Below are 20,057 nucleotides of genomic sequence, written 5' to 3' on the forward strand. Positions count from 1 at the left end.
TATTGGTAGAATCTTTGTACAAAAGAATCTAGACCTAGCTAGCAATGTGATAATGTGATCACATGTTGTGGCTAATGAAATTATTGTATCGGAAAGGTTGAGTAGACACCGTCAGTGAAAGAAAATACCAATAGGACCCTCAATTATTTCCTCTTTACATCATGTCTGAGATAGGATTAGATTCTTGTAGGAGGTTATAAAAGAGAGATCAATAGAAAGAAGCAGGGAGAGTTGAACGGAGTGCTTCTTGATCTTGCTCTTGTATTGTAATCTTTCAAGCTCTGTAATCTTGAATTTTTGAATTAATATCGAAGCCTACTGGGCCCCTATCTGAGGACAGTTTCTGTAGTCCAAAAGAACTTGGAACTGTAAGGTGAAGGCGTTTGAGGACCCGTGGAGAGAGGTCATAGTGCACACGCATGTTCGGTTGAGGAGGGAAACGCGTGTTTCAGATTTGCTGTTCAAGAATTCGAATTGATTTTGAAGTAAGTCTTACTCTACTTGAGGTCTTATACTTTTGTGGTATAATTAATTAATCTCCATGAGTTAATTAGTTAAGGAAAAGCAAACTTGAAGTCTTTGTGAGAACATGCAATTATTTCTCCACTAATTTGGGGATGTGTCCTTGATTTACTCCACTGATTGAGGAATTAAGGATGAGTTCTATATTGAGAGGATCAGTTGACTTAGTTTAACTTAGTCAAGTCCAGTTAGATTAATTTAACAAGTTGTTAAATTAATGAGATATAGTTTGTTGATGCTTGCATGCATGTGACAACTATTACTTTTAGATAACTGTGTATTCACTCATGGATAACTGATCCATGTCAGTTCTATCAAAGACCCAGTTGAGATCAGATGTGGGACAATGTACTATCAGATGCTAGGATATTTCTAGTAAGTATTCCTTCAATGGGGAAGGAAATAGGAGCTTGGACCTGAGGTGCAGCCTTTATATACAGGGTTAGGTAGTCCATGAGCTTCATCATTAGAGTATAGAGAAAGCAAGATAGCTTTTGAGCTGATTATTTTTGTATGTTGTTGAGGATTTCCACTTGATTGATAATACAGTGTTGGGCTTTTATGCTGGTGCTTTCCCCAGTGATATATTCTGTGTTATGTGTGATTGATTCCTTCTTATCAGTTATATGTGTTCATGCTTGATGTTGCTCATGTTTGATTAAGCTTTTGCTAAGTTTATGGTAGATGTAGATCTAGTATTATGCTTTAGTACATTGCATATATCAGTTGGATCTGCAGGTGAAATTTCTACATGATATCAGTGAGCTAGCTTATTTATAGAGAAAATTCTACATGGTATCAGAGCACAGGTGATCAAGGAGAGAATAGTATACTGAGAGGAGATTTCAAAGTTTTGAGTTTTGGACCAAGAGTTTGCAGAGCAGATCTGAAAATTTCTGTACAAAATTTTGAGAAATAAATAGCAGATTTGGATTCCTTGCAGAAAAATACCCAAAATAAAAAAAAAAAATCGGTTGCATTGGAATTCAGATGAGGGAGATTTCGCTGATTTAAAATCAGTTCTTTTTCTAGAAAATTTCGTGACGGCGAGAAAGTGGAAATAGATTGGTGTGCTAGCCGAGAACCTATATGCACTTGAGGTACAAGATGCATGCAAAGCCTTCAGGAACAAAGCAAAGGTTAGATACTTGGTGGTTGAGAGGGAGAGTAAATTACCTCTCAACATGTAGTGCCAAAAGAAGTCTCAAACGATTGTGGAGGAGCCACGATTGGTGAAGCAACTTCAGGAGGTTGTGGAGTAGCCACAACTGGGGAAGCCGAGAGGAGACATAGTGGAGACATCCACTCATGCAGAGACCTCCAGTAGGGGGAAACTTCGAGCCAGGTGCGCAGAGGGATCACATGTAGCCATATCTCCAGGTAGGAGGTGGGGCGATATAGAGTGACTGTCCCAAGGAGGAGGGGCAGGATCCTTGAGGTACTCAACCTCTTGTATGAGACCTTGCTACGGGAGCTCCAATGTGGAGTAGTAAGAACTGACTGATTGGGTAGAGATAGATGCGGATGGAGTGGTAGAGAGAGCTACAGTGCAGGGAATCCTAGGATAGCACAGAGCATGCAGGCTGCAGCAATGCAAGAGGCACAAGTGTGTTGCACGGTGTAGGGTAGCACAGAGAAGGGTGCAACGGTGCAAGATGCATGGAGATGTTGTAGTAGTGTAGAGGTTAGAGAGGGAGCACTTGTCAGCAATAGGTAGAGCTTCAACATCAGAGTTTCTAGATTAACAGAGTGGTTAGTTGGGAGTTTTTTTGTTCCGAGTGTTGCTATAGCAATCGCACTTGGTAGATGTGTTACATGCAGAACATTCCAGAGTTACAGGATCGGGTTTGAGAGGAAGCCTTTCTTGTTGAGAGGGAGTGTTGAAAAGTGTGCAACAAGAAATGCTAAATTTAGAAAGTGCTAAAAATAGAACTACTAAAAATAGCACTTCTAAAAATAGCAGTTTGGCCAATGAGCATTTTGGCCACCTTAGGTGAAAGGTGAAACAACTAAAAATAGAAACTTCTAAAAATAGCATTTCTGCGTCCCTTCCTATTTATAGTAGTCCCTGGTCTATCTATAGGAAGATAAAACGAATTTGGTCTTACCAGCAGTTTAAAATATTAATTAATCAATCTCCATGAGTTAATTAGTTAAGGAAAAGAAAACTTGAAGTCTTTGTGAGAACATGCAATTATTTCTCCACTAATTTGGGAATGTGTCCTTGATTTACTCCACTGATTGATAAATTAAGGATGAGTTCTATATTGAGATGATCAATTGACTTAGTTTAACTTAGTCAAGTCCAGTTAGATTAATTTAACTTGTTAAATTAATGATATATAGTTTGTTGATGCTTGCATGCATGTGACAACTATTATTTTCAGATAACTACGTATTCACTCATGGATAATTGATGCATGTCAGTTCTGTCAAAGATCCAATTGAGATCAGATGTGGGACAGTGTGCTATCAGATGCTAGGATATTTCTGGTAAGTATTCCTTGCATGGAGAAGGAAATAGGAGCTTGGACCTGAGGTGCACCATTTATATACAGGGCTAGGTAGTCCATGAGCTTCATCATCAGAGTACAAAGAGAGCAAGATAGCTTTTGAGCTGATTCTTTTTGTATGTTGTTGAGGATTTCCACTTGATTGATAATACAGTGTTGGGGTTTTATGTTGGTGCTTCCCCTAGTGATACATTCTGTGTTATGTGTGATTGATTCCTACTTATCAGTTATATGTGTTCATGCTTGATGTTTCTCATGTTTGATTAAGCTTCCGCTAAGTTTATGGTAGATGTAGATCTAGTATAATGCTTTAGTACATTGCATATATCAATTGGATCTGCAGGTGAAATTTCTACATGATATCAGTGAGCTAGCTGATTTGTAGAGAAAATTTTACACATTTATAGGTGCCAACCACTTCATTATGGGCACCACCTTGGAAGGATATATTTTAAGCTCCTCTTCATTAATCACATATCATAAATACACCAAAGATTGTTTTTCAAACTCACATTTCTTGATATTTTTTGAGAGAGTTATATTTCAGTGTCTCTAGCACCTACATTAAGTGTGACATGTGCTCCTCCTAGGTAGCATTGTAAACCAATAAATCATCCAAATAAATAATGAAAAAGGAATCTAGATAAGGGTGTAATGTATGAATCATCATTCTCATGAATACAGTTGGTGCATTGCATAGACCAAATGGCATGAATAAACACTCATACAAACCTTGTTTGGTTTTGAAGGTAGTCTTCTAGGTGTCTTCTTCCTTAACTCTCTCTTGGTCATACCATTATTTTAAATCTATCTCAGTGAAGTATTTCACTTGTTTCAACTATTATAAAAGGTCATCAATATTTGTCAAAGGGTATCTATTCTTGAGTGTAATCTTGTTTGATGCTCTATAATCAATGCACATTCAGCAAGTCCCATCCTTATTTGGCATAATTATGATGGGTGACCCACATGGTGAGGTACTGGGTTGAATAATAGCCTACTCCAAAAAGTGTTATAACTACTTATTCACCTCATTTTCTTCTAGAATGGATTTTTTGTACAACTTGATGTTTGGAAATGGAGAGTCTGAAAATAATTGGATCTCGTGCTCCACTTTCATCTTGGGTGGTAACCCTCTAGGCTCCTAGAACATTTCCTTATTCTTGTAGCAACTCTTCTAGTTGTTGTCTCTACACCTTAGTACACCCCTCAAAGGATTCCTTTGTTCTCATTAACTCTTCTACAAACTATAAATAATAAAACACACTTTTTACTATAACTAATCAATTTATTGGCTTGATTGGTACTTAGTGAAATATTTGATTTTCCATTGTGCAGGTTGATAATGAAGGATTGTATATCCTTGATGAGATGGAACTAGTAGACTCTCCACATGAATATTACATCCCTCATTTACATGTATGGTGCATGTATGAACCCCCAAACATAACTCCACATACATCAAGTGGCACTACATCCAATTATACTTTATCAATTTAATCAACACTTATAGAAAATTTAATTTTACATTATTTGATTAACTTTATCTCTACCTCCTTGTTGACCCATCCCATTGGATATGGGCTCGGATGATCACGGACACTGAATCCAAGTTTGTTGACTAGACCCACTATTATGAGACTTCCCTATGAACTTGAATAAAAAAGCATCAATATTTTGTCTTTTTAACCTATATTTTTATAACGAAGAGTTTGGTCATATCCTTCTCTTCATTTTGATGAAGGTTACACACATTCACCCCGTTTTGGTACTAACGTGTAGGAAATATTCTCATCCACATTAGAACCGCTCTTCACCTAATTTCTTGAATATATGACTATGAGATTATTCTTCTTTGTATCCTTCTTATGATTCTTTGGGTTTAGCTATGTATCCAATTTCTAGCACTTCTCATCTATGTGACCACGAATGTTTGATCCCAATGGAAACTAGTGGCTATCCACCTTTTCCATCGAATCAATATGATTAATCTTTAATTTTTACTATATTTCACAACTATGAGATTCCCTATTTAATGTTTAGCCCTTGTAATACGATTTTAGTGGAAATTGGTGGTTATACACCTTTTCCATTGAATTGATACAATGAATCTTGGATATTTTCCATTCATGTGTTACATGTCCATGGTTTTGACAAGCCATAGTATGCACCATGGTAATTCTCCATAGTATTCAACCATGAAATTCACCATGTTATTTACCCATCCCATGGCATTTAATAATAAAACAAATAATGCAAGCACATGACTCCTAAGTGAAATTGAATTTGTAAATAATATAAACATAGGTCTTCACCTTTGTAAAAACCATGAAGTTTCTCATGATATAGTCTTATGGCATTTTTACCATTTAAGAAAAATTAATTAATCTATTTTCAAATTATTGTGTCTATTACATTATCTTCTATGCACTTGTGACACACTCTATTGTTGATATTTCATATACATTTTTTCCTATACGCTTGTGACTTATTGTATTGTCGATATTTTGTCTCATTCCTTAAACAACCCACACTAATGGTATCATCGCAATCTTCTCATTGTCATTTCTCAACACATATCCTTGATGAGGTAAGGTATAAAGAGTGTAATCTTAAGATAGTTTTACTTGAGGACAACTACTCTTGCCAACTCAAGCCACCTCACATGGTGAAAGAAAAGAGTGGAGTAGAATATCCTATCAAGTTGTTCATCGAGGAATCATTCATACAATAGAGAAATGAGATGATGAATAATTTCACCCACATTCCTTCGATGACCACTAACAAGAACTAAGGAATATTCAACAAGAAACAATTTTGAAGGTGTGACACCCTTGAAGGTGCAAGTTAACTTTGATATCCCCTTATTTGAAGGGAAAAAATATGTAGGTTTACTAGAGAAATGGTTGAACATTCTCAAGGGTCATTATTATATCCAAAAAATATTAATTGTCAAAAGATCAAATTTTCACTCAAAATCGTTCCCCATGTCAATGCTTGGTGGGAAGGTTAATTAGAGGGATACATAGTGGATGCGTCTATATCATTAAGGAAAGATCCCAATTGGGAATCATTTGTGGATGCCTTCTAGGATAAATTCTACCTTGTCGGGTATTATGTTGACCAATACATAAGATGGACCACTATGTAACAAGAGAGACATCATATAATGTCAAACTACTCTAATATTTTCCTTACCTTGCGATCAAAATTGGGTATAAGATAGTATAAGTGACACATGGTTATAAAGTACCATAGCATCCTATGTAGGTACATCCAAATGGATATGGATTTCTTGGAAATCTCATCACTAGGAACCACATATCGATATCCTATCAAAATTGAATAGAAATTGAAGCAAAGGAATAAGGGGGAGCTTGGATTTGCAAATCCTCCACAAAAAAAAAAACTTTGAAAAGGTGGAACTAACTCATAAAAAAAGGGACATAGGAAGGAAAACCAACCTCAATACAAGCGTCCCAAGTCATAGGAAAATATGGACATTATAAAGTGGTGTGAGTTCCACAAAGTCCCCTGGCATAACCCTGATGAATATCAATCGAAACAATAATTGTTGGTAGAGATTAAATAAAAAGAAACAAACTTTGGTTTTGATTCCAATTCAAAACATGATAAAGTAAAGTGGATCATCGATGTAGAACCTACTTCTACCATCACATTTATGAAGATTCAACTAGAAGAGTCAGAGGAGCCTAAGGAGAGAGAGTACATCTTTCATTCACAGAATGTGGGTGAAGAGGACTCCACTATATTTCATTATTGACAATGAGAGCCCAAAGAACCTAATCTCCATCGAGGTCATCAAGATATTGAAGCTACCAATAGTGGCACACCCTCAACCATACACTACGTGTTGGTTGAGCTATGGATAATACATCCACGCCATACAAAAATGTTGTTGATCCTATGACATCAAGCCCTTCAATGATTAGGTACTATGTGAAGTTTCCCCTCTCAAAGTTTGTGATGTTCTTCTAAGAAAAATGTATATGTGGAAACATTATGTTATTTATGATTCTCAACCTTGTAGTGTTATTTTTACCTTGGGGGATAAAATCTACATGATATTAGAGCATTCCATCCATAGACATATGGGAAAATAGAAGTAGTCAACAAGACTTTGGTGAAACTTTTGAGGGGTTACGATAAGAAGCATTCAAAGACAGGGGATGAAAATATGATCTATATATATATATATATATAGATAGATAGATAGATAGATAGATAGATAGATAGATATATAACACTCTTATAATAGAGAAGTCCACACTTCTATTAGTAAGTCTCGATTTTAAACTTGTTTTGGATATTTGGTACCTTCACCTTTGGATATTGCATATTGGTAGAAAGGAGGATTGAGAGAGGATCTTATAGGGGATGCCTTAAGGGCAGAGAAATTTGTCTAGAAGTCCAGGGAAAATCCATATACATGTATAAGGGACATTACAAAATTCATAGGAAAATATAAGGTTAGGCATGATCACCACAGAATCAAGAGGTGTTTAAAGGTGTGAGACATACTATGGTTACACTTGAACAAGGAGAGACTGCAAGGTTCTAGTAACAAAATCAAGGATTTGCGATATGGTCCCTTTGAGATATTAGAAAAGGTGGGAGATAACACCTATAGGCTCAGTTTAACCCCATACATGTGCATTTACTCAGTGGTGAATTTAGAGAATATGAAAGTCTATGAGCCTTCCATGTTAGATTAGGAAGAGGAATAGGTCCTACCTTCTGTAGAGGATTTGGAACGAAATGCTCAGGTAGAGTTTATAAAGGATTCAATTTTTTAGAAGAGGTATAAAACTACAAGACAGGGGCAACATGAAATTTGGCAGATTGGGTTGAAAGGAAAACTTCCAAGCAAAGCTAAATGGTACACTCAAGAGAAGGTGAAGGAATAATTTCCTCACCTCATTCAACAATTTTTTTGGGGGACCAAAATCCTCCCAAAATTGGGAGGTGTGATATGGATTAGATATCTATATTGCTTGCCATCCATATCAATTCTTTTAGATTGAAAAAAGTGGATGAATAATGTCACATGACCATTTTTACTAGTGGGATCTAGTTTGGCAAATTGGGTCCTGAAACCTTGTCGGAGTAGTTTGAGACATTGAATGGAATTTTGGGGGGGGAGGTGGGGGGGGGGGGGGGGGTTGGGGCGGTTGGGGTGGAATTTGCACTTAATCACTACAAATTTTTAGGATATTCAACACAAAAGGACCTTCAAATTCCACAAGAATCAATTTGATCAGAGTATGTATGAAAAATTCATGCCACTTGGAAGTTGACCTTCCTATTTTGACCACCATAATTCGAGAGGATGCCAGATCATCCCTAATTATTCATGGAAAATGGGCTAGACACATGATTGTGATGAAGAAGACTTTAGAAAAGTCCATATTGTAATATAGTTAAGAGTTGAAGGAGTCTAACCTAACCATTGGTAGGCTATCAAGCTGTGTTAGAACTAGGCCATTAGGAGGAAAAGGGGTTCCATTCTATTCAAGTGTGTTTTTTTCCATAGATGAGAAGAGTAGTGGTGAGTGGATAGGGAGAGGGAAAAATAGAGGATATGTGCATTATAGTATCCCATGGGCCACATACCTCACTTATTTGTACTTTCATCCATTTTCCATTCAGAGAGATAGGGAAAAGCAATGTCACCTTCCTGCTAGGTTTCCAAGTTATATGTCATGTTAATTTTTTGTTTCTGATTTTTATTTTAATGTTCTCTATTTTCCGCATAATTATAATTTTCATTCATACACAACAAATAATAATTAACAGATCTAAAAATATAAGGAGGAATAAACCCTCATAGCTTAGATTTTGTATTTTTAAGTATAATTTTATTAGATCTGTTTTGATGAACTGTTCAATGGAATATCCATCCTAGTTTGCAGATCATACCAAAAATTCTTCTTGATTCATGTCTCCATGATAGCCTTAAACTCCTAAAACTAACTAAATATCTCATCCTTAGTCTTCATAAAGAAGATCCACATCCTCCTTTAGAAAACATCTATGAAAGTCACATAGTAATTGTATCCACTCAAAGATGTCACTAACATAGGATCACCAATTTTTGAATGTACCATATTTAACACTCACTTAGACTTACTATTACTGCTATGAAAGTATCCTTGGAATAATTTCCAAGTGCACATCCCTTCCAAAAACCCTGATCATCTATCCCCCACTATTGATAAATCTTTGTGATGCAAGTGACCCATTCTTTTGTGCCATAACTCATACAAATTTCCATTGTCCTGCACCATGGCATGTATAGGGTGAGCCTTCAACATGTAAAATTTATCCTCCCTACCTCCAATCACTCATACTAATTCAAGGCTTAACTCTCTCAACATGAAAAATACATATCCATCCTTGGAACATACTCATGCCATTTTTCCTCCATGGCTAAGATTGATGGTAAGTTCTTAGTTATCCATAGAACATATAACACATTTTCCACCTCAAAATGACCACCTAACTCAAGTTGAAATTGAATGGTCCTAACCCCCTTTACAACACACTTGTAATTGTTTCCAAACTCTACACGTAGATCCGATTCATCCTCTGAAATATTGGTGAATAGTTTCCATTATCCCTTCATATGACGAGAAGCACCACTATGCATGAAGCAAAAACCTTTGGCTATAATGCTAGAAACATAGGACACCAATAATAACTTCTTCTTGAACTTGGTGGAAAACTCACTAACCTGTGTACCAACTAAGGTTTCAACTTGTTGTGCCTTTCCCTTGTCCTTCTTCTTGTTTGAAAACTAACCTGCATAATGGCTATTCTTGTGACAAGCAAAGAATTTCACCTTGGCCATTCATTTGTTATTTCTATCCTGAGTGGTATCCTCTCCACCTGAATTCTTCTTGGCCTTCCCCTTGCAATTCCTTACCTAATTGGCAAGGGAAATGTTATCATCATTAACCTTGTGCTAACCTCCATACATAGATTCATCTTGAATCTACTCTTGGATGAAATCATCCCAAAGTATCTCATAACTAGGAAGGTTTTCTCATGCTACAATTCCTTTAATTAAGGCGACCAATGGCCTAGTGAAGCCATTCAAGGCCATCCTGACCAAATCTTACTCTGTCACTTCCTCCCAAACTGTATCCAACTCATCATGAACCTATGTGATCTTGGTGAGGAAAGAAGCCATTACATTTGATGTAGTCATCTTGGTGCCCCTAATTTTCTCCCTCAACACCATCTTCCTATTTTTGTTATTGCTCTGGTATAATTTTTCATAACTTCTCACATATCCTTGGTAGTCTTCGTTCTAGGTAAATGAGGGATCACATGATCCTTCAGTAAATCCAAAATAATCCTCTTGGATTTCACATCCTTTTTATTATGGATGGTCACAACATTGCTAGGAGGAATAATGTTTTATTCAACAAACTCCCAAATGTCATGTCCATTAGTACCAATGGTATCTTCTCCTTCAATGGGCTATAGTTGGATGCACCCTCCAACTAGTCGTCAAACTTAAATTTGTTGCAACCATCCTCCCAAATCAAATATTTGACAAAAGAAACTTTTATTGTTGGAAATCTATCTACTGTAAACCCACGTGAAAAATCTAATCTCCCAATTTTTAAAGATTTTTATTGCTCTGATACCATATTAATTTCCTAAATACTAGATATGATTTATATCCCAAGAATTTTTCAATGACCTAGAAATTTATTTAATGCAGTAAATTATTTTTTGAAATTGTTGAATAAAAATACAATGGTATTTTAATAATTAAATTCGATAGTAGAAAATTAGTAACACAATAGAAAATACAAACCCTCTAATTTATCCTTCACTTTTGTTTCTTAGAATAAATAAGGGCTCCCTTGCAGGAAAATTGTATCATAGAGAAATACAAAATTTTTAGAGCAAATGAAACCTAAAATGTTTAGCTACTTGAAAATTTAATATGCACTTTTGTTGGATCCTCTTCAATTGTGCGACCCTCCAAAATTCAACCTCCACTCCCACATCCGACCTTGGTCTTCCTTATCCCTCACATGCATGGTTTATGAATTGGTCCTCTCACACGTGTGGCATTCCTTGCACACTCATTGGATCATGTGACTTCCCTAGAGATGATCTCACTCACACTTGTGTCCCTCTGCAAAACTCTGGTGCTCAATCACTCGTACAACCTCAGCCTCCATTAAGTTCCCTTCTCCATAATTTTCAACTACTGAATTCGCGATCGATACCTCAATCAGTTACAGCGAGGCAGAGTGACGCTTTTTCAAAGGTCCATGAGGTAAGTACTTGAAGTATTTAAATACTTGGATTAAGATGTTATTGTGCAAAAAGTGGGTTATGCAACTACCTTGATGTTTGGAGCTACGGGAAGTGGAAAGACTTACAGGAATGAAGGAAGAAAGGATCCTGAATATAGCCCACTAATTTCACCTCATTTGAGTGATGAAAAGGGAGTAGAGCAAGTGTTAAGTTATGGTATGTTCTATGCTTATAACAGTTTACTTCTTTTTCTTATTATATTCCACCGATTAGCAATCACATGTACATAAAGTAAAGTGCAGATAGAACATTAAACGATTGATAGAAAACAAGCCAAGACAAGAGACACAAGATGTGGCGGCTAGCCAGGGACAAACCCCACAATGTGTGGGGAAACCCTTTGATCAAATCTTCTTTTATCTTCAATAATTCAGCAGAGAGAAATAGTACAATAAATTTGATTCATATCAGCAGTAGCAAACCCTAGATCAGTAGCATCAGCATTAGCGGCTTCATTATCAAACTAGGGCAGACCATATCTCACAAACCGACAGTCAGATTGACTTCATTCCACCACCAAAAGTTTCGGCTTCCAGAGGAGGTTCAGATGAACCTACAGCGCAGTTCAGATGAGGATATCTTCTAGGCCACGCAAGTCAATCTTCTAGGCTTCAAACTAGGGCAATCGATATCTTGCAAACCGTTCGTCAGATTGACTTCATTCCACCACCAAAAGTTGCGGCTTTCAAAGGAGGTTCAGATGAACCTACAGTGCAGTTCCAAAGAGGATATCTTCTATGCCACGCAAGTCAATCTTTACTTCTGCAGTTGCAGTTTCAAATTCAACAGCTTCCGGCTTCACATGTGTGAGAGAGAGAGACCCATTTCAGCACAGTAGAGAAGAGATCCATATCTGCACAGTAGAGAGAGAGAGATGTGATGAGATGAGTGAGTCTAAATGAGGAAAAGTCCTCTTATATTTATACACAACGTTGGTGGGTGAATAGATGCGACTGTTGGGCTTCTGAGCCTACATGAGTTGTAGGTCGGCTTGATAATAATTACATAATCAAAATAAATTCATATCTCCATGAATACTTATTGGAATTGGATGATCTTTATATCAATCCTACACCTCTCGACGAGAGGAATCTAATAAAAATATTATTAGCCATGAATAAGATGACCCACATGAAGTTTTTCCTTGGTTGCCAATTTTAACACTCCCTCTCAACCATGGAGAACTTCATCTGCAATCTGTCTATCAGTCGTTACTATTCATCCATCAAATGCACTGCCTTGTACAGCCTGACCCTTGCCCTGCTCTGCTCTATTTTGCCTGTTCTTCTTTGTCTTGTTCTGCCCTGCACTGATCTGTATTGTTTTGTTCTGTTCTGCTTTGCTCTTGCATTGTTCCGTTCTACTCTGCTTTTGTCCGAATTATGAAGAAGAAGAAATGATCGAGGATGTATCATACTGACTCAAAGTCAGTCTCAGAGTATGTACCACTGGTCCTAGACCAGTCTCAACCAACCCAAAGTCAGCGTCATTGTGAGTACAACTCCAATGATCCTAGACCAATATCATCCTCCACTGACTCAAAGTCAGTCTCAGAGTATGTACCACTGATCCCAGACTAGTCTCAACCGACTCGAAGTCAGCGTCATAGTATGGTACAACTCCTACCACTGGTCCCAGACCAGTATCATTGATCCCAGATCAATGGAGGTCATCCTAGCGTAGGGAGTATGGTAGTTACAACGATGCGTCCATCGGTACTACTATGGTCCCTAACTTCATTTCCCTGCTCATTTATCATGATGAGAGGTACTTCCCATGAGTTCCAGACTACATGGGTAGGATGCCTCGACAGGAGAACTAATCAATCCTGTCCTCACAGGAGAACACATCAATCCTGCTACAATTGCCATGGAGAACACATCAATCCAGGTCTCACAGGAGAACACATCAATCCTGCTACAAACGCCATCGAGAACACATCAATCCAGGCCTCACAGGAGAATTAATCATCCTGCTACATAGGAGAGTGAATCGTCCTGTTCCACAAGAGAGCGAATCATCTTGTCCCACAAGAGAGCGAATCATCTTGTTCCAGTGTGCACCACCAGGGGAGGGTGAGTCACCCTGTGTTCGTATGTTGCTCCAGTAATAACCGCAAGCCCTTAGAGCTCCCAGAGCTCAATGTATGCAACATGCAGGACCCTTGTACAAGGGTTTCTTACCGACTCCAAGTTGTTTGGGAAAATCACAGATTAGATCTTTCCTCGGGGCTTTGACAAGGTGTATCAACCTGTACATCATCTTAATGTGATGGAGCCTCCTTGCTCATCAACTTACCATATCCAAGATGATGTCTATCTGCTGGAGCAATCGATGAATACGGGATTCCTCAATAATCGAATCCCACCTCTGGTTGTTATAGAGAATCACAGTGGTATCCAATGTAAATCCAAACAGCTCATTGAAGAGCTTTCGTAACTAGTCTACCTCACACAAGGTTATGCTAGCGACAATATATCCTGCTTCGGCGGTGCTCAAAGCCACCGACTTCTGCTTCCTGCTCATCCAGGATATCGAAGCAGATCCCAAGGTGAAATAGCACCCGGAAGTGCTCTTACGGTCCACCACATTGCCTACCCAATCAACATCAGTATATCCAAGTAGTCTCACATCTCCGACAGTGTATCTTAATCCATGAGAGATTGTGTCCTGAAGACATCTCAGAAGATTCCTGGCATCAATCCAGTGAGGCTCAACCAAATATGAGCTCACAATGCTAACTACAAAAAATATGTTCGGACGGAGGTTCACCAAGAACATCAATGCGAATGAGTTTATGAAACTCATAGGCATTTCCCAAATCTGGTCCGACATCACTACCATATAACTTCTAAAAGTTAAGATCCTCGAGGTAGTCACAAGCTTGCAGTCCATCATACCAAATCTTTCCAATATCTTTACCACATATTTCCCTTGAGATAGGAAAATTTCCCTTGGCTTCTGCCATACTTCAAGTCCTAGGAAGTAGTGCATCAGTCCTAGGTCTTTCATTTCAAATTCAGAGGCCAGCTCCCTCTTACATTTGTGAATGAGAGGGTCTGCACCTGTTAGAAAGAGGTCATCCACATACAATACCAGTATGAGAGGCTTGTCATCTTCAACCTTAAAGTAAAGGTTAGGATCGGCTTCACTCCTAGTGAATCCCAACTTCATCAAGTAGCTATCGATCCTCTCATACCATGCTCGGGGTGCTTGCTTCAGCCCATAGAGAGCTTTCTTCAACCTGCATACATGAGATTTTTGATCATAAATCTCAAATCCTTCGGGTTGCTCCACATAGACCTCTTCTTTGATCGAGCCATGCAAGAACGCAGTCTTGAAATCCATCTGATGTAGGTCCCATCCTTGTGAAGCGGCAAGGGCTATGATCGAGTGGATGGTCGTATATCGGCAATAGGTGCAAATATCTCATCATAGTCTATACCTTCCTTTTGGGAGAAACCTCGACCAAAAAAATGAGCCTTATACTTTTCCGTGCTTCCATCTGCTGCATGCTTTATCTTGTAAAGCCATTTTGAAGTAACAATTGTCTTGTCCAAGGTCTGGGAACTACTTCCCAGACATCATTCTCCATAATAGACTCATATTCTACGGTCATAGCATCCTTCCATACTTGATGTTTGACGGCATCTGAGAATGACGAAGGCTCATTTTGTATGATCGTGCCCATGATGGTCAGGTATCCTTGATACCTATTAAGTTTCTTACTTTGACGGAAGGTTCCTCAGGGTGCAGTATGTCCTTTAGCATCATCAAGTATCCCCCTAAGCCATGAAGGCCTCTTCCTAGAAGAGGAAGGCTCATGTGGATGAGAATCTATCAGATCCATGGGTTCTTCTACATCAGGCATTGATTCATCATCCTTTTCTTTCGGTTCCCTGGTGTTGGCTTCTTGAGAGCTCCTCAAAGTCGAAAGATTGTTCACCTTGTGGTGAACTTTTCTTTAGGAGTCTTGGAACCCAATGCTTGATGAGGGCATCAATTTTGTACATATACGACGGTGATTGTAGTTTCAGCCCATAGAAACATCAGAAGTCTTTGATCATGTAGCATGGCCTGGATAGCTTCCATCATCGTGTGGTTCTTCCTTCCCACCACACCATTTTGCTCAGGAGTATGTGGTGTAGTAGTCTCTCTCTTAATGCCAACCTCAGGTATGCCTGAGTGAACCAATTGTAATATATCAGAGGTCTTGCTTTGGCTTGAGGGGAATGGTCACCTTTTGAGCTTTCCTTCAGCACATCCTGGACATACACCTTCATTCTCTATTCAGAATTTGTGCATCCCTAACACCATTTGTCTTACACCGAGTATAGCTTTATAATGAAGGGGGGAAAACCTCTAATGCCAAAGTTCGGACTGAAGAGATGTGTCATAAGACATGACACCTAGCAGACTTCCATCGACCTGATATAATGAATCAACACTAAACCCAAGAGTAAAGGCATATTTAACATTATTTTTCCATATACATACCTTGCCATTGCTGAAAGTTACCTTGTAGCCTTTGTCTTCCATTCCCAAGATGGACACTAGGTTCTTTTTGAGGTCAGGTGCATTTAATACATCCTAGAATTTCTGGCCTTCTTGAATGCTTGTCCTCTTCCTTGATTCCCAGCTCTCCTCTTACCTTTGCTGTTGAATTTGTCATTCCTTTGATTGCCATCAGAGGGATTTTGATCATCGTCCTAGAGTGAGTCATTTCTATCAGGGCACTCCCTTGCATAGTGACTTGCTTTATCGCAAATGTAACATTGTCATTTTCTTCTAGCCTTAGGTCCAACCTTTCCTTTTGATTTAGTCCCAGAATTATTTCTTTTCTTTGCATGAAAAGAAAAGGCAGCAGGAGGACCTTTAGGCATGGGAATTTCTTACACTTCTTCCCTTGTTTCTTCTTGAATGCATCTAGCCATTAATTCCTCGAAACCAGGAATTACATTATAGTTCAGAAGAGTAGTCCTGAACACATACCATTTAGATGGTAATCCTTCAAGAGTTGTGAGTGCCATTTCTCTGTCAGTAATAGTTTCCCCAATAGATAGGAGATCGTTCTTGATCTCGGTGATTCTTAAGAAGTATGCTTGCATACTTTCATCTTTACCCTTCTTGATTTCCCTCAGCTTATTTCTAAGAAACAAAACTTGATTTGCATCATTAACTTTAAATAAACTCACCAGTCTGTCGTAGATTTCCTTGGAGGTGTCTAGATCAGAGATGTAGGCCACCAAGCGCTTGTCGATAGAGTCCCAAATGATCTTCTTTGTTTTGACTTCTCCATTTTTCCATTTGTTCCAGGCAGCAGTAGATGCATTTGATGAAGGCTCAACAATATTGCGTCTTACATGGTCCAGCGCTCCTTGATCTTCAAGGGTTAGATCGATAGACATCTTTCATCCGTGATAGTCAGGTTTCTCACGGAGCTTGTCTTCGGCAGGAAAGAGTGTTGAGGACCCCATAGTTCTTTTAGGATAGCCTTGTCAATGTTCTCTTCAATGATTGCTCTTGCTCTTGCTCGGGCTTTATCTTCACCTCAGCTCTGATACCATGTTAAGTTATGGTATGTTCTATGCTTATAACAGTTTACTTCTTTTTCTTATTATATTCCACCGATTAGCAATCACATGTACATAAAGTAAAGTGCAGATAGAACATTAAACGATCAACAGAAAACAAGCCAAGACAAGAGACACAAGATGTGGCAGCTAGCTAGGGACAAACCCCACAATGTGTGGGGAAACCCTTTGATCAAATCTTCTTTTATCTTCAATAATTCAGCAGAGAGAAATAGTACAATAAATATGATTCATATCAGCAGTAGCAAACCCTAGATTAGTAGCATCAGCATTAGCAGCTTCATTATCAAACTAGGGTAGACCATATCTCACAAACCGACAGTCGGATTGACTTCATTCCACCACCAAAAGTTTCGTCTTCTAGAGGAGGTTCAGATGAACCTACAGCGTAGTTCAGATGAGGAGATCTTCTAGGCCACGCAAGTCAATCTTTACTTCTGCAGTTGCAGCTTCAGTTTCAGCAGTTTCCGGCTTCAAACTAGGGCAGTCGATATCTTGCAAACCGTTCGTCGGATTGACTTCATTCCACCACCAAAAGTTGCGGCTTTCGAAGGAGGCTCAGATGAACCTACAACGCAGTTCCAAAGAGGAGATCTTCTATGCCACGCAAGTCAATCTTTACTTCTGCAGTTGCAGCTTCAAATTCAACAGCTTCCGGCTTCACATGTGTGAGAGAGAGAGACCCATTTCAGCGCAGTAGAGAAGAGACTCATATCTGCATAGTAGAGAGAGAGAGAGATGTGATGAGATGAGTGAGTCTAAATGAGGAAAAGTCCTCTTATATTTATACACAACGTTGGTGGGTGAATAGATGTGACTGTTGGGCTTCTGAGCCTACATGAGTTGTAGGACGGCTTGATAATAATTCCATAATCAAAATAAATTCATATCTCCATGAATACTTATTGGAATTGGATGATCTTTATATCAATCCTACAACACTCGACAAGAGGAATCTAATAAAAATATTATTAGCCATGAATAAGATGACCCACATGAAGTTTTTCCCTCATTTACAATTTTAACAACAGGCTTCTCGGAGAACTGCAGTTCAGTTTATAAAACAAGGGTTCCTGTGACTACCACCTCCACCTTCATAACCATCACCTTTGACTTTGCCCACACCACTACCACCTCCACCACAGTTCAACATGGCGAATTCAATGAAGCTGCCATTGTTTAAGGGCTTGGGAAATGAGGACCCGGACCAATTCTGGTTCATCATAAAAGTTGTATGGGAAGCTCAAGGCGTCATAGACAATCACATGAAGAAGGCGACATTGGTTAGTTCTTTGCAGGATCATGCGCCAACTTGGTATATCAAGTACTTTAATGATAACCCAAATGCTGCATTAGCAAAGATCCAAACCACGTTGAATAAAGAGTTCAGTAGGCCTAAATCTGAGGCGCAGTCGATTGTGGGGTTCAAGGAAATCATGATGAAACTAGGTGAGACACCTTGGGAGTTGGATCATAGGTTAAAGTGTACAATCCGTGAAGCTAACATGAATTTAACGGATGGGCAGCACCGCGAATGGTTCATGGCTTTGCTCCTGCCTCACCTAAGGGTTGTGCTATCACAACAGAAGATTACGACTCAGGTAGAGGCCTTGGAGATTGCAATAATATTGCTTGGAACACCGATGCAAGATCTCAGTTTGGGGGTTTAGCAGATCCATGCGCAGTTGCAAAATCTTTGCCTCGAAATGCAAAGTCTGAAGCAGGACAAAACAGTTCAGCGAGAGGTGCATGAAGGTATATGGTGCCTGAAATGTAAAGGTCAGGGGCATGCCAAAGACCACTACCTAGTCTTTGTGAACTATATTGCAGGAGGAGGACCGATGCCTTTGAGGTCGAAAGCCCAAGTAGGACTGAGCACAGGGCCTGCGTTGTGGTGCACTATATGTCAGGTAGCAGGGAAACGTACGACTAATGATTGTCATTTGCTGCAGAAGTTTGTACAAATGCCGCAACAACTGTTCTGCAACTTCTATAAGTTGGTAGGGCATGACGAGCGCAATTTCCGAAGTTATAAATTGATGATGGATAGAACACCCACCTTTAGAGTTCAGGAAGAAACGCAGCCTCCTGACCAGGGCATTGGGATGGCGTGGATAGGCTTTCAGGGGTGCAGACAAGGTCGAGGCAGAGGAGGACCTATCAGAGGTCGGGGACAGCTGATCTGTTACAATTATGAAGGACCAGGACACTATGCCCGCGAATGCACTAACCCAATGCGTCCATCATGCAAATATTGTACTCAGTTTGATCATGAGACTAAGGATTGTCCTACACTGATAACAAGGATGCGCGACAAAGGGGTGCTACCTCTGCATCCGACTCAGAACCTACGGATGATGAAGGCTGAACCTCACGAAGAAGATCCAAATGTGAATATAGTGCTCCGAAGTGGAATTGTGACAGGAGAAGATGGGGGGAAACAACCTGAAGATAGTCTGTGGGTTCACAAAGCTCCAGAGAAGGAGGCTGAATTTGATTTGGAGCACGCACGTGAAACGTTCATGGAAGAAAAGAAGAGCTTCACTGAGACCTCTACCTCAGGGAGCCGAGATAAACCTGTTCAGGAAATGGACCCTTCTATGCTTACAACCTTTCTAAAATCCTGCATGAAGATGTTACGCGATAGCAAGGCTATGAAGGGGTTACAAGAACTTATAGATAGATGCGCCAAAAACACTTCGAGTGAACCACGCATGGTACAGAAGATTGGTAAGCATAAGGTGAGGACAAGATGTGAGGCGAGACTCACTACGTAGATAGGAGAATATGAAATGGATCAAGTTATTCTGGATCTGGGGTCAAATGCGAACTTTTTCCAAAGCAGACTTGGGAACGGATGGGGAGACCCATGCTGCAGTGTTCTCCAATTCAATTAAGGATGGAAAATTAGCAAAAGATCATCCCATGGAATGGTTGCAAGGAGTAACTGTAGATATTGAAGGCGCAAGCACATTGACTGATTTTGAAGTAATAAAAATTGTGGATGACAACAACCCCTACCCTGAGCTCCTTGGCATTGATTGGGCTACTGACATGAATGGGGTAA

This window comes from Pinus tabuliformis, chromosome 3_2, assembly GCF_031772625.1.
Source record: "Pinus tabuliformis cultivar Carrire ecotype Pingquan chromosome 3_2, CPIR1, whole genome shotgun sequence".
NCBI classification, from domain to species: Eukaryota; Viridiplantae; Streptophyta; class Pinopsida; order Pinales; family Pinaceae; genus Pinus; species Pinus tabuliformis.